The sequence below is a fragment of the Schistocerca nitens genome, chromosome 3, assembly GCF_023898315.1.
Source record: "Schistocerca nitens isolate TAMUIC-IGC-003100 chromosome 3, iqSchNite1.1, whole genome shotgun sequence".
In the NCBI taxonomy this organism is placed as follows: domain Eukaryota; kingdom Metazoa; phylum Arthropoda; class Insecta; order Orthoptera; family Acrididae; genus Schistocerca; species Schistocerca nitens.
In genome coordinates this window covers 559,832,531-559,845,420 of record NC_064616.1, presented here as the reverse complement: position 1 = coordinate 559,845,420, position 12,890 = coordinate 559,832,531, and the positions used below count along the sequence as shown (strand labels likewise).

At 43.0% G+C, this 12,890-nt stretch overlaps 1 protein-coding gene across 4 annotated transcripts in view; it reads left to right on the top strand.

The window, feature by feature from the left end:
• Window positions 1-12,890, top strand: part of LOC126248465 (epidermal growth factor receptor kinase substrate 8-like protein 2) — a 217,871-nt gene that overhangs the window by 122,161 nt on the left and 82,820 nt on the right. The window contains exon 1 of one of the 4 annotated variants that reach the window (XM_049949473.1): window positions 11,215-11,251. The exons of the other annotated variants lie outside the window; for them this stretch is intronic. The gene's annotated coding sequence lies outside the window, so the exon portion shown is untranslated. Of the gene's footprint in view, window positions 1-11,214; window positions 11,252-12,890 lie in introns of those variants that run through there. 4 annotated transcript variants of the gene reach the window in all.

Sequence of the window (12,890 nt, the reverse complement as noted above, 5' to 3'; positions counted from 1 at the left end):
AATATCGGTTGATGTACTACATGTCATGTGTATTGCTCGGTCGACTTTTTCGCTTCGCTGGCGCATGTTGTAACCCCTGCCGCTAGAGGGCACCGAATTGTATCGTGTAATATGGTGGTGTGTAATGTAACTATGTCGGTGCGTGAGAAACAGCGTGCTGTAATCGAATTCGAAGAGTTCGTCCGCACATGGAGCACCTTCTTCTCCAACATGACAATGCCATATCGCATACGAGTGGTGCGACATCTCAATCCGACGCCTTGGGTTCACTTACAACGATCATTCTCCATTGGATTTCCATTTGTTTCCATAACTAAAAGAACGCCTTCGAGGACTTCACTTTGATTGTGATGAAGCGGTGCAAGTAGAGGTGAGGTTGTGGCTCCGTCAACGAAGTCAAACTTTCTATAGCGACGATATTAAAAAACTGATCTCTCGTTGTCACCAGGGTAACAATATTGAGAAATAAATATGTAGATATGAAGACTTAAGGTGCAGAATGTTAATAAACTTTATTTTATTTAAAAATCTTTAAGAATTTTCACATAAAAAGTTTGCAGACATTAATCTTCAGCACGCCCTCGTTGCACAGAATGACTTGCCTGTATCTGTAATCCAAGTAGAGTTCGACTCGATGTCCAATCGTGTTGGAGCTGCTTTGCTGCCAGAGGTTGCAGCTCTGTGTACTAAATTTCGCACACTGTACGGCCCAAAAGTCATCTACAAATTTAATCGTGTATTCTTCCCGCTGTACTGTAAAATTTCGTTACATAGTATTCTTTCTAGTGTTGCGGTTTTAACGTCCAGCATCGTAATTCATTATTTTTCGGTTTTGCCACTGTCCACACTCCTCTGTACGCTGAACGCACAGTTCTTCCTCGATTATAGGTATATTATGACAGTAATAACTTGTTGTTGTTGCAGTTGTTGTTGTTGTTGTTGTTGTGGTTTTCAGTCCGGAGACTGGTTTGATGCAGCTCTCCATGCTGCTCTATCCTGTGCAAGCTTCTTCATCTCCAAGTAACTACTGCACCCTACATCCTTCTGAATCTGCTTAGTGTATTCCTCTCTTGGTCTCCCTCTACCATTTTTACCCTCCACGCTGCCCTCCAATACTAACTTGGTGATTCCTTGATGCCTCAGAACATGTCCTACCACCCTCCTTCTAGTCAAGTAGCAACAACTTGCTTTCGGCGAAAAAGCTTTCTTCGCCTGATGAAATCTGCTCTTACGTGCTTTCTTACTTTGCCCATCTTGTGTAGTATTGCTTTTTATATATTAGAACCATTTCACACCTGCTATTACGGATGTCTATTTCACTTTTTATGTGTCGCCGATTGTTATTCTCCTTCTAATAATTCGCTTCGGAACTAGTGTCTTACTTTTAGTTTCACCTTGAACGGACTTATATTCTAACTAGTTCGTCTATCCCATTTGACTGTTCTGCTGACTTTCTTATTTATGAATTATTGGGTAATTACCTCTAACAATCTTAAACATACCGTCTTTTCTCCTTGCGCTTCTACTCCTTTCATGCTGCGATATTGTTTCCTTTCAATTATTTCGATGTCTCTTTGACTTAGACGCGGAATAGCAGTGGTTGCCAGTTCTTTAGCGAGTGCTGGCACATGTATTATAGTCGTCATAAAGTACAACCCTAGTCAGCGATCTCCATACGAATAATCGTTACTTTAAATTCCTCATTGTTATATGTGTATAATTGGACTTGAAAGACGTGGTTGATGAAATTTCTGCTATGGGAGACGCGTTTTTTTTTTCCACCAAATAAGCTTCACAATATTCGTGTGCTTCCAACAAGATGTAGTTGACGCGTAATCTTCTTCTTCATTTTTCCCGTTGCACCACGGGGTCGGCGTGGTTATGTGGGTTGACGCAATGTTAGTCGTAGTTGGTGGCCGGATATCCTTCCTCACACCATCACTCCTTTCGGGACAAGATTTGTGTATACCCATCTGTCGGCGTCTAGAGTTAATCTCGTGCGCAAAAGTGAGAAACGTTTCTAAATGTTTGCATAGCATATATCTGAGGCGTCGTGGATACTAGCTGGCTATTTTACCAAGTGGATGTGGGAAACGGTCGTCAAACCACATCCAGACTGGCCACCCCACCAGACGTCGTCGTTAATTCCGATCCGGGGCAGGCTAGTCTCCCCGTAGGCCGAAAGCGGCATGTTAACGCGCTCAGCTATCCTGGATGGCCATACAGGTGACTTGTAATACATGAACCATATTTCGGCTTTCGGATGTCTACCAGAATACACTGATTCAGATTGAATATGAAATTTGATGCCCCAAAGGGGCTTGTATGCAGGATGTGAACGTTGTCCGTACGCTGAAATAAATCAGCTACGTAATATTCTAACTGTTGGATAAGAGCAAGATGCTACGATAAGAAGTTCGCCTACGGTATGGTTATGTGAGATTGCTTTCGTATAATAATAGTTCGAGGAATATGTGCTGTTTCAGTGGGCAATGTCATCGCTGAGTAGTTCGTACATAGTTGTCAGACGGGTCTTGTGTGCCGTTCTATTAGAAAGAGTGCTGATCAAATAAACAAGAAAATACACTCCTGGAAATGGAAAAAAGAACACATTGGCACCGGTGTGTCAGACCCACCATACTTGCTCCGGACACTGCGAGAGGGCTGTACAAGCAATGATCACACGCACGGCACAGCGGACACACCAGGAACCGCGGTGTTGGCCGTCGAATGGCGCTAGCTGCGCAGCATTTGTGCACCGCCGCCGTCAGTGTCAGCCAGTTTGCCGTGGCATACGGAGCTCCATCGCAGTCTTTAACACTGGTAGCATGCCGCGACAGCGTGGACGTGAACCGTATGTGCAGTTGACGGACTTTGAGCGAGGGCGTATAGTGGGCATGCGGGAGGCCGGGTGGACGTACCGCCGAATTGCTCAACACGTGGGGCGTGAGGTCTCCACAGTACATCGATGTTGTCGCCAGTGGTCGGCGGAAGGTGCACGTGCCCGTCGACCTGGGACCGGACCGCAGCGACGCACGGATGCACGCCAAGACCGTAGGATCCTACGCAGTGCCGTAGGGGACCGCACCGCCACTTCCCAGCAAATTAGGGACACTGTTGCTCCTGGGGTATCGGCGAGGACCATTCGCAACCGTCTCCATGAAGCTGGGCTACGGTCCCGCACACCGTTAGGCCGTCTTCCGCTCACGCCCCAACATCGTGCAGCCCGCCTCCAGTGGTGTCGCGACAGGCGTGAATGGAGGGACGAATGGAGACGTGTCGTCTTCAGCGATGAGAGTCGCTTCTGCCTTGGTGCCAATGATGGTCGTATGCGTGTTTGGCGCCGTGCAGGTGAGCGCCACAATCAGGACTGCATACGACCGAGGCACACAGGGCCAACACCCGGCATCATGGTGTGGGGAGCGATCTCCTACACTGGCCGTACACCACTGGTGATCGTCGAGGGGACACTGAATAGTGCACGGTACATCCAAACCGTCATCGAACCCATCGTTCTACCATTCCTAGACCGGCAAGGGAACTTGCTGTTCCAACAGGACAATGCACGTCCGCATGTATCCCGTGCCACCCAACGTGCTCTAGAAGGTGTAAGTCAACTACCCTGGCCAGCAAGATCTCCGGATCTGTCCCCCATTGAGCATGTTTGGGCCTGGATGAAGCGTCGTCTCACGCGGTCTGCACGTCCAGCACGAACGCTGGTCCAACTGAGGCGCCAGGTGGAAATGGTATGGCAAGCCGTTCCACAGGACTACATCCAGCATCTCTACGATCGTCTCCATGGGAGAATAGCAGCCTGCATTGCTGCGAAAGGTGGATATACACTGTACTAGTGCCGACATTGTGCATGCTCTGTTGCCTGTGTCTATGTGCCTGTGGTTCTGTCAGTGTGATCATGTGATGTATCTGACCCCAGGAATGTGTCAATAAAGTTTCCCCTTCCTGGGACAATGAATTCACGGTGTTCTTATTTCAATTTCCAGGAGTGTAGATGGAGACGTGTCGTTCCGTCATATAAGCAATGAAACATGATCAGTCCTTTCTTTCTACTCAGAAGAAGTAAAATAGACGCATGTTATCAAATAGTCATTCATTTTGCAACGGAATTTACGCAGTTATGAAACCTCCTGACATATTTAAACTGTGTGTCAGACCGGGACCATAATCTGGATCCTTGGGCTTCGCCGGCAATGCACCATCCCATTGAGCTATCCAGTAGTTCCTGAGAGAGGTACTAGCAGACTGGCTGTGGGTTATGCTCAGTGTATGGCCCTAAAAGCAAGGTTCCGGGTTCGAGTTACCCCACGGAATACAGCTGCAAGATTTGCTATCGTTTCCAAAAGTAGCACTGTGTGACGGTTCCTCTAAATACACATCATTTTTATTTTTGAAGGAAACGTAGAAACGATTTCAATTTCCTCTGTTTAATATAATGGAATAATGCCAGTTCCGATGTCAGGCCCTGGAGTTTTATCTTCAGATGACCTACAGCGTATTTTGCTCGTTTGATCAGCAATATAAGCGAGAAAGATTAAGGCTTGTTTGTAGAATGGTAAGGTATTCTATGTGTTAGAACACCAACTGCGGAAGTTAGTGAACCTGGTCCGCTTTTCCATAGCAGTTTTTATCAGACGCGAGAGTTTGTTCACTTGGTGACACAGATTTTGGTACCATTTAGCACAGGAAATTAGACACAAAATCTGAATGTCTGGATATGTATTGCAAATATAGCTCTTGAAGTAAGGAACACAGTATTCCAGAATTCGAACCAAGAACAGCTGCCAATATGAGCAACTTAGAAGCAGATATCCTCGGAGTAGTAAGGCAACTTAAATCACTTAATAAAAGCAAATCTTCTGGAAATTTGTGGTAAGTTCCTACGGGGCCAAACTGCTGAGTTCATCGGCCCATAGGCTTACACACTACTCAGTCTAACTTAAACTAACTTATGCTAAGGACAACACACACACACACACACACACACACACACACACCCATGCCGGACGGAGGACTCGAACCTCCGATGGGGGAAGCCGCGTGAAACGTGGCAAGGCGCCGTAGACATCGTGGCTACCCCGCGCGGCCTAGTCTTCTGGTTTAGACAATATACCAATTAGGTTCCTTTCAGAGTATGCTGCTGCAATAGCTCCATACTTAACAATCATATACAACCGCTCGCTCGACGAAAGATCCATACCCAAAGACTGGAAAGCTGCACAGGTCACATCAATATTCAAATGGTTCTGAGCACTATGGGACTTAACATCTATGGTCATCAGTCCCCTAGAACTTAGAACTACTTAAACCTAACTAACCTAAGGACATCACACAACACCCAGCCATCACGAGGCAGAGAAAATCCCTGACCCCGCCGGGAATCGAACCCGGGAACCCGGGCGTGGGAAGCGAGAACGCTACCGCACGACCACGAGATGCGGGCACATCAATATTCAAGGAAGGTAGTAGGATTATGTATTACCAAGAAGAGAGCGGTCTATTGATACACAGTCAGCACGGATTTAGAAAACATCGTTCTTGTGAAACACAACCAACTCTTTATACACACGCAATTGACAAGGAATTTCAAATTGATTCCGTATTTCTAGATTTCCAAAAGGCTTTTCACACTGTACCACAAAAGCGGCTTTTAGTGAAATCGCGTGCTTATGGGTATCGTGTCATTTATGCGACTGGATTCGTTATTTCCTGTCAAAGAGGTCACAGTTCGCAGTAATTGACGGAATGTCATCGAGTAGAACAGAAGTGATTTCTGGTGTTGCCCAAGGGAGTGTTATAGGCCCTCTGCTGTTCTTTCTCTATATAAACGATTTAGGAGACAATCTGAGCAGCCGTTTTAGGATGTTTGCAGATGATGCTGTCGTTTATCGTCTAGTAAACTCGTCAGAAGATCAAAATAAATTGCAAAACGATTTAGGAAAGATATCTGATTGGCGCGAAAATTGACAGTTGACCTAAATGATGGAAAATGTGTTGTCATCCACACGAGTGCTAAAACGGATCCATTAAACTTTGGTTACACGATGACTCAATCTAATCTAAAAGCCGTAAATTCACCAAATACCAAGGAATTACAATTACAAACAAATTAAATTGGGAAGAACGCATAGAAAATATTGTGGGGATGGCAAACCAAAGACTACGTTTTATTGGCAGAACACTTAGAAAATGTTACAGGTCTACTAAAGAGACTGCCTACACTACGCTTGTCCGTCCTCTTTTGGAGTACTGCTGCGTGGTCTGGCATCCTTACTAGATAGAATTAACGGAGCGCATCGAGAAAGTTCAAAGAAGAGCAGCACGTTTTGTATTATCGCGAAATAGGGGAGAGAGTGTCACGGACATCATACAGGATTTGGGATGGACACCATTAAAATAAAGGCATTTTTCGTTACGGCTGAACCTTCTCACGAAATTTCAATCAACAACTTTCTCCTTCGAATGCGAAAGTATTTTGTTGAATACGGAAGATTTCCTTCCTCCATCTGAGCTTGTGCTGAGTGTCTAGTGACCCCGCCGCAGACAAGACGTTAAACTCTGATGGGTAAGTGCTAGAAATGGAGACTTTTCCTAGTGTCAGATCCTAGGGATCTGGGCCATATTTTACATGTGCACGAACATAAGCAAAATACGTGTCTGGTCGCTCATTTGCGCATCTTCTTGTGTCGAAAGACGCGGAAGCTTCTGCACGAGTCTTAATGTGGATTTAGCTATGCTTATCCCATTTTTGGTTATTACGGATGGAGAAACATAAAAGTTTGGTTCTCTTAGGACTTTCAAGGCCTTTTTTCTCTGAATAATCAAAATTTCTTGTAAATATTCTCATTTTGCCCATTACGAAGACGTAACAACACATTTTTCAAGTTATTTAGGAGAAGCTGCTTCACGCATGAACATCTGCAGAGTTGTTTGGCGGAGTTCATATTACTTTCATCTGAAGTATAATACAGCTATGTTAACAATAAAAAAAATTATTTTCTGTGAATTTGTGTTCCAGTAGTTAACGTAAATGTAGAACGCTGTAAATAAGTAACATGCACGTGAATAAAGAGCATGCACCGAGCTAAATACGATATGTCTTAGATATTTTCACTAAAAACGGTACAGAAATTGCGTTTCGGTTTGTATTGTGATAAGAAAAAATTTCAGTCAGGGCAATGGACTGCAGGACGGTTGCAGTAGACAGTGGACTTCAAATATGATGTGAGTCTTTTCAAGTCGTGGAGAATAAGGAACTACCGTTATGCATATCATCCCAAAAGAAATTACCGTCATTGTAATGTGGACGAATCCATTGAAAGCTGACAGCGTTTGTACAGCTCTCTCCGCTATTATCATTCAGGCGGGGAGCATTTCGTCACGTCGCCTACCGGCAGGAAGGGCTATCTATAGGCAGCTGCGGGAGCGACGCGCACCAAACGGCTGTGACGTCACTCTTGCGAAACGTGCCAGGCATCGAGGCCGCTGGCTGCGAAAGGCAAACGACCAGTACTCCTCGGGTTTCTTCTGTGTTCCCTGCAGTTTGTTACTAAACTTCCCCGCATTAAGAATCACGTAGACGAATCCACTCCTCGACGTTCAAAACATTCGACCTGGAGCCTCAACTGCAGTCTAGACTTCATGTCGTGTCGTTTCCGCCAATGTTTCGCTTATATTCTATTCCACCGTTACTTTGCCGCATACTGAATATAGTTTGAGCGCGAAATTACATTTAAACGAAGTGCCATTTAATCTTCTTATTCTTGGTAGGTGACATGGAGCAGTGGATAACACTTTGTATTCGAAAGCAGTGGGTTTTAATTCTCCCACCTAGACATTCAAATTAGAATTTTTCGTGATTTCTTTAATGATTTCTAGCAGATACTGAGATGGTTTGAAAGACTACAGTCAATTTTTTTCTCGCTTCCCCTCTGACGTCAACCGGATTTGGCATTGTGACTTACGAAATCAAGAATGTACCCAGGATCAGTGCTGGGAGAAAGCGGGAGGGAGGGAGGGGGGGGGGAGGGGGTGCAGCACACATTAGTTCTGCGGTAAATGACGAAATAGTTTTGAGATTTTTTGACAAATGGCTTTGGGTACACTTGCTACTTGTCAATACAATAACCATCATACCTACATTTTTTGGCGTGCTACAAACTGCTACTGAATTGATACGTCTGCTTGTTTGGCATAGCAATAAGTGAGTTTGTTTTGCGAAGGGTTTTTTTTCTAAGAGGGTGCAATGCCTTCTCACCCCGTGCTGTGTACGATATTAATTTTCTTAGTTTCCTGTGAGGCGGTTGTACATGAAATATTGCACTTGACAGTGAAACTTCGCACAACATTACTTGGAGATGGTCATCCTTTATAGATGAAAACAGGCATCATGCGTTACCACACACTTTTTAACAAGGTTATCAGTTGCATATTAGTCCAACATGAGTGAGGGATCGGCTTTCTGTATTCAGGAAATTCTTCAAAAACCTTTCTGGCAGCTGCTTCATTTGTGGTTCTTTGCTCACCAAACAAAACGGTTCATATGTGTAACTTTTTGACTGTTTATTATAATTGCTGATTAAAGCAACAATTAAGGAAATCAGTGAAAACAGAAAGCCACAGTAAAGTTTAGGAAAATACCGAGAACAAAGAAACACAGTACTGTCATACATGTTTATATCTTGTTTCTCAAAATAACGTTGAAGTTTCAGTTATTGAACGTATTATTGATAATAAGAACGATATCGCACGCTACAACTTCAGAAAGCTTATAAAGAAGGCTTTCTATCCACACTGCATTGAATAAAGCAGTCGAGACGATGAACACCGCTAGTATTTTTAGACTTTTTGGAAGCCAGCCTCGCGGTATATGGTAAACATCACCATTTGCTCTATGTAGCTGCGATTGTGGCGGAAAGCCACCTGTTCGTTAGGGTCGGGACGTTCTTAGTTATGGCCTGATCCTATTGTACACGAGCCTCTGAGAAGGTACATTCGTAGCATATAACCCATGGCTGTCAACAAATATGCCTGGTTTCAAGACTGCGACAGTTGTAGCGTGTGTCGTTATGCGCGAATCCTTCATATGCATAAAATGTTGATAAAGAACTGTGCCGTTAACAATACTACAAACTTGCCAGCACGGAAATGTAGCTTGGGGTGGATGGAGTCGGGAGTATTGGGTTGTGGCAAGTGTAGTTCCTGTAAGTGTAGTGGCAACGTCAGTCACAGTAAATTAGATAGAGGGCTCCTCATTTATAGTGCAGGCACTTTTGTCTTCGTAAGGTATTCTTTGACCTATTTGGCATTATAAAAGTCGTTTGAAGCTCCAGCGTTGATTAAAATATGCGAGGCTACGGCACTGGGGAAGATATGAAACGTACTATGCTGTCATTGCCTCCAAGGAACGACTAGGATTCCCTGCTAGGTTTGGTCAAGTACATGTCTTTCACAACCTCCATCCACTTCTTGTCTCTGTAGTTTGAAGCAAGTCATCCGGAATTTCGATATCATTTTTCAAAAATGCGCCGAACAAGTGCTCGCAATTTGCACAATCAGCTTGAGAAATTTGCTTTCCTATATTCTTTTGACACGGTCGTGCTCTAACAAATAATGGGTATTTTCCTCTTTTAGAGGATATCGTGTAAAGATTTTCAGATGATATCACCACCACTCTTAATAGAAAATTCAAATTAAACTGGACGATTCTAGCTGTGGGAGAAACGGGAAAGAACTCTCCTCGTGGTGTTTAGTGTTGTATTTTTAGTGTTGACCGAAGCAAAACACAGATCAGTAGGTAATCTCTTCTCGGTGCAGCAGATCTGCAAGTCCCTCGATGTTATTTTAATCAAACACTAGGTGCATTTTGTGTTATTCTACCCATATTACCAGTGCTTTCTCATGTTGAAGTTTATCGTGGAATATAAATGTTAAGTCACATGTCACTTCTCTCGTATCTGTTGCTGGAGAGAACGTTTCGCAGCAGATCTACTGATTGGGACGATGGTCTCGTATTCAGTACGTCTGCGTTTTAAATCCCCATTCGGCTAACATGAATTACAATTTCCATGTTTTATGTACGTTACTTCATGCGAACGATGGAGTGCTTGCGTAAACAGGCTACTGTTGCTTCTTGTTTCTCGTCCCTTTTCATTAGAGCTAATGCGCCATCTCTAATGACTTTCCTCTTTCTTTTATGTCCTGGCGACGCGAGATGTTAGCTCCCGAAGTGCTCTTTTGAAGTTTGTGACTCTTCCTACTTGTTGCAGGTTTCTAAAACTATGAAGTATTGACACAGACATTATTACTGTTGCCGGTACATTCGTTACAGTGTGGCAAGGTTCGGCATTACATAGTGCTTTTAGATCGCTATACAGCATGCACTCTCCCAAGGGCCACATTTCAATATTGAGTTTAAAAAAAAAAGAAAAAGAAAAAAAAGATTCCACCTTGCTTTATTCGATTATTGTGCCAGGTGCAAATGTCCTGTTGATTATCCTGGCTGTGCCCGCTTGGTTGAAGTAAACGTTAAATTCGCGAATAAAATGAAGGCATCTCACCCACATTCATGATTTGGCAATGCGGTTTCTTGGCACACTCAATTGAATCTGTGATCACGTGTGTTGATTTACTAATTTTTGGCCCTTACATTCCTTTCCACTTCGACCAACGAGCGGAATTTGGAAATCTGGAATTCATGTTACATCAGAATAGACCTACGTCACTTCATATGTAATGACATGATAAATATTAATGTGGACCTGGTCCGTCGATGATTACTGCAATGTATTTGTTTTTATCTAAACTGTGTCGTAACTGAAATTAAATTGTCTCGCTGCAGTGAACCTGTAACGCTACGGAGAGAGAATAGACTCCCGACGTTGTTGAGCCTAGTTTTATGGGACAGAGGCTTCCGGAAGATGTGACGTTTCAGAAAAACGAAATGCTGGCGCACCAGCATGGGAGTGTATCAGCAAACATGCTGGCTACAGAATAAGAGAGAGTGGTCCTATAGCTAGGGGCTTCCGCCCGTAGAGGATAACGCAGATATCCTGCATTTTTGTTTCAGCAAAGTATAGTGGTAATAGTTTTTCGTTCTTCGTGTCTCGTGTGTTTCTACTCATGTGATGTGCGCCTGTCTTTTTGTGCTAGTGCACGTGTTTTATTAAAGAGCACACGAGAACTGAAAGTAAACGAGAAGATATCGAAAAACATTCGAAAGTTATCCTTCGACCAGGTATACCGCCAGTGATTTGTTATACCCTATCCCTTGAAGTTACTGCTGGGAGGATTAGGATTTAAACCAGCAAGATGTCATACTGCGTATGTCGTCTACAGAACACATACTTTTGAGGATTTATAACACTAACTCCTTCACTAAGAAGAACTGCATGATAAGTTCTTTTCAAAACAAAGCAGGGCCTGAAATATTGTCACTAGTTGCACCACACCTAGTGCTAGCTAGCTAGTCAAATTTCTTGTGAATCATCTAAAATTTTTGTTTAAATTATTAATTACCATTCAGTTACATGTCACCACGGTAGTGAGCATGAGTATCTCATAGCAAAATGTCATTTTTGCTGTGACTTGATTTGCACCGATCCTAGCAGTTGCCAAACTCATGTGCATGAGGTGTCATGTTTCACTCTTGCTTGGCTACATCGACATTTATTTCATATGTACTACACACTATCTACACCTGTCTTTTTATTTGTATTTTACCTAATGTGTGTTTGGTTTCTCAAATTTCTATGCCTTCGCTTTTAACCGACATGCTCATGTTACTGCTATATAATTTGGACAGATATTCTTTTAGTACTTTTCCGACCAATAATTATTTTTCATTCTTCCATAAATTAGTTCCATCTTTTTTTTTCTCCTTAATTTTCTAATTTTTCAGTCAATGCTCTCATTTTTGAGAAGACATCACTATCTCTGATTTTGAAAAAGCTTTTAGTTTCCTGTCTATAGTTTTTTAAGTAAAATGAAGATACCAACATCGGTGAAGTTCCTTATTCCTCATACTGACACTTTTATTCTTTCTCGCTTTGGTTTCAGCTATTTCTCATGTAGCTCTTCTCTCCAGTTATTGTTAATATTGCCTTTATTTCTGCTGTTTTCAAATTCTTCACTGCAAGATTTTTACCATATCTCATTAGTAATAATGTATTCTTTTGTTTCACTTTTATTTATCTTAAACATCAGAACTGTAATAGCCCTTACTACTCTACTTTTCAAAAATGTTTTCCTCACAACTTGCTCCCACTACGTGAAGCAATGAATGTTTGTTCAATTAAATGCTGTTCATATCACTTGTACTACAAGCATTCATTCTTTTTTCCACCATTTCTCATTTTCTTTGTTGTAAGCTTCACTGACTTCTACCCTCTCATCTTATTTCTTCCTTCTCCTTCTGTCCTCAAAACATCATTTTTGATGTGTTTCCATTTTCAGTTGGTCTATACAGCTTTCTACAATGAGTCTCACATCTACACTGAAGACCCAAAGAAACTGGTACACCTGCCTAATGTGTTGTAGGGATTCCGTGAGCATGCAGAAGTGCCGCAGCACGATGCGGCATGGACTCGACTGATGTCTGAAGTCATGCTGGAGGAAATTGACACCATGAATCGTGCAGGGCTGCCCATGACTCTGTAAGAATACGAGTGGGTGGAGATCTTTTCTGAACAACACATTGCAAGGCATCCCAGATATGCTCAATAATGTTCATGTCTGGGGAGTTTGGTGGCTAGTTGAAATGTTTAAATTCAGAATAGTGTTCCTGGAGCCACTCTGTAGCAATTCTTGATGTGTGGGGTGTCCATCATCCTGCTGTAATTGCCCAAGTCTGTTGGAATGCACAACGGACATGAATG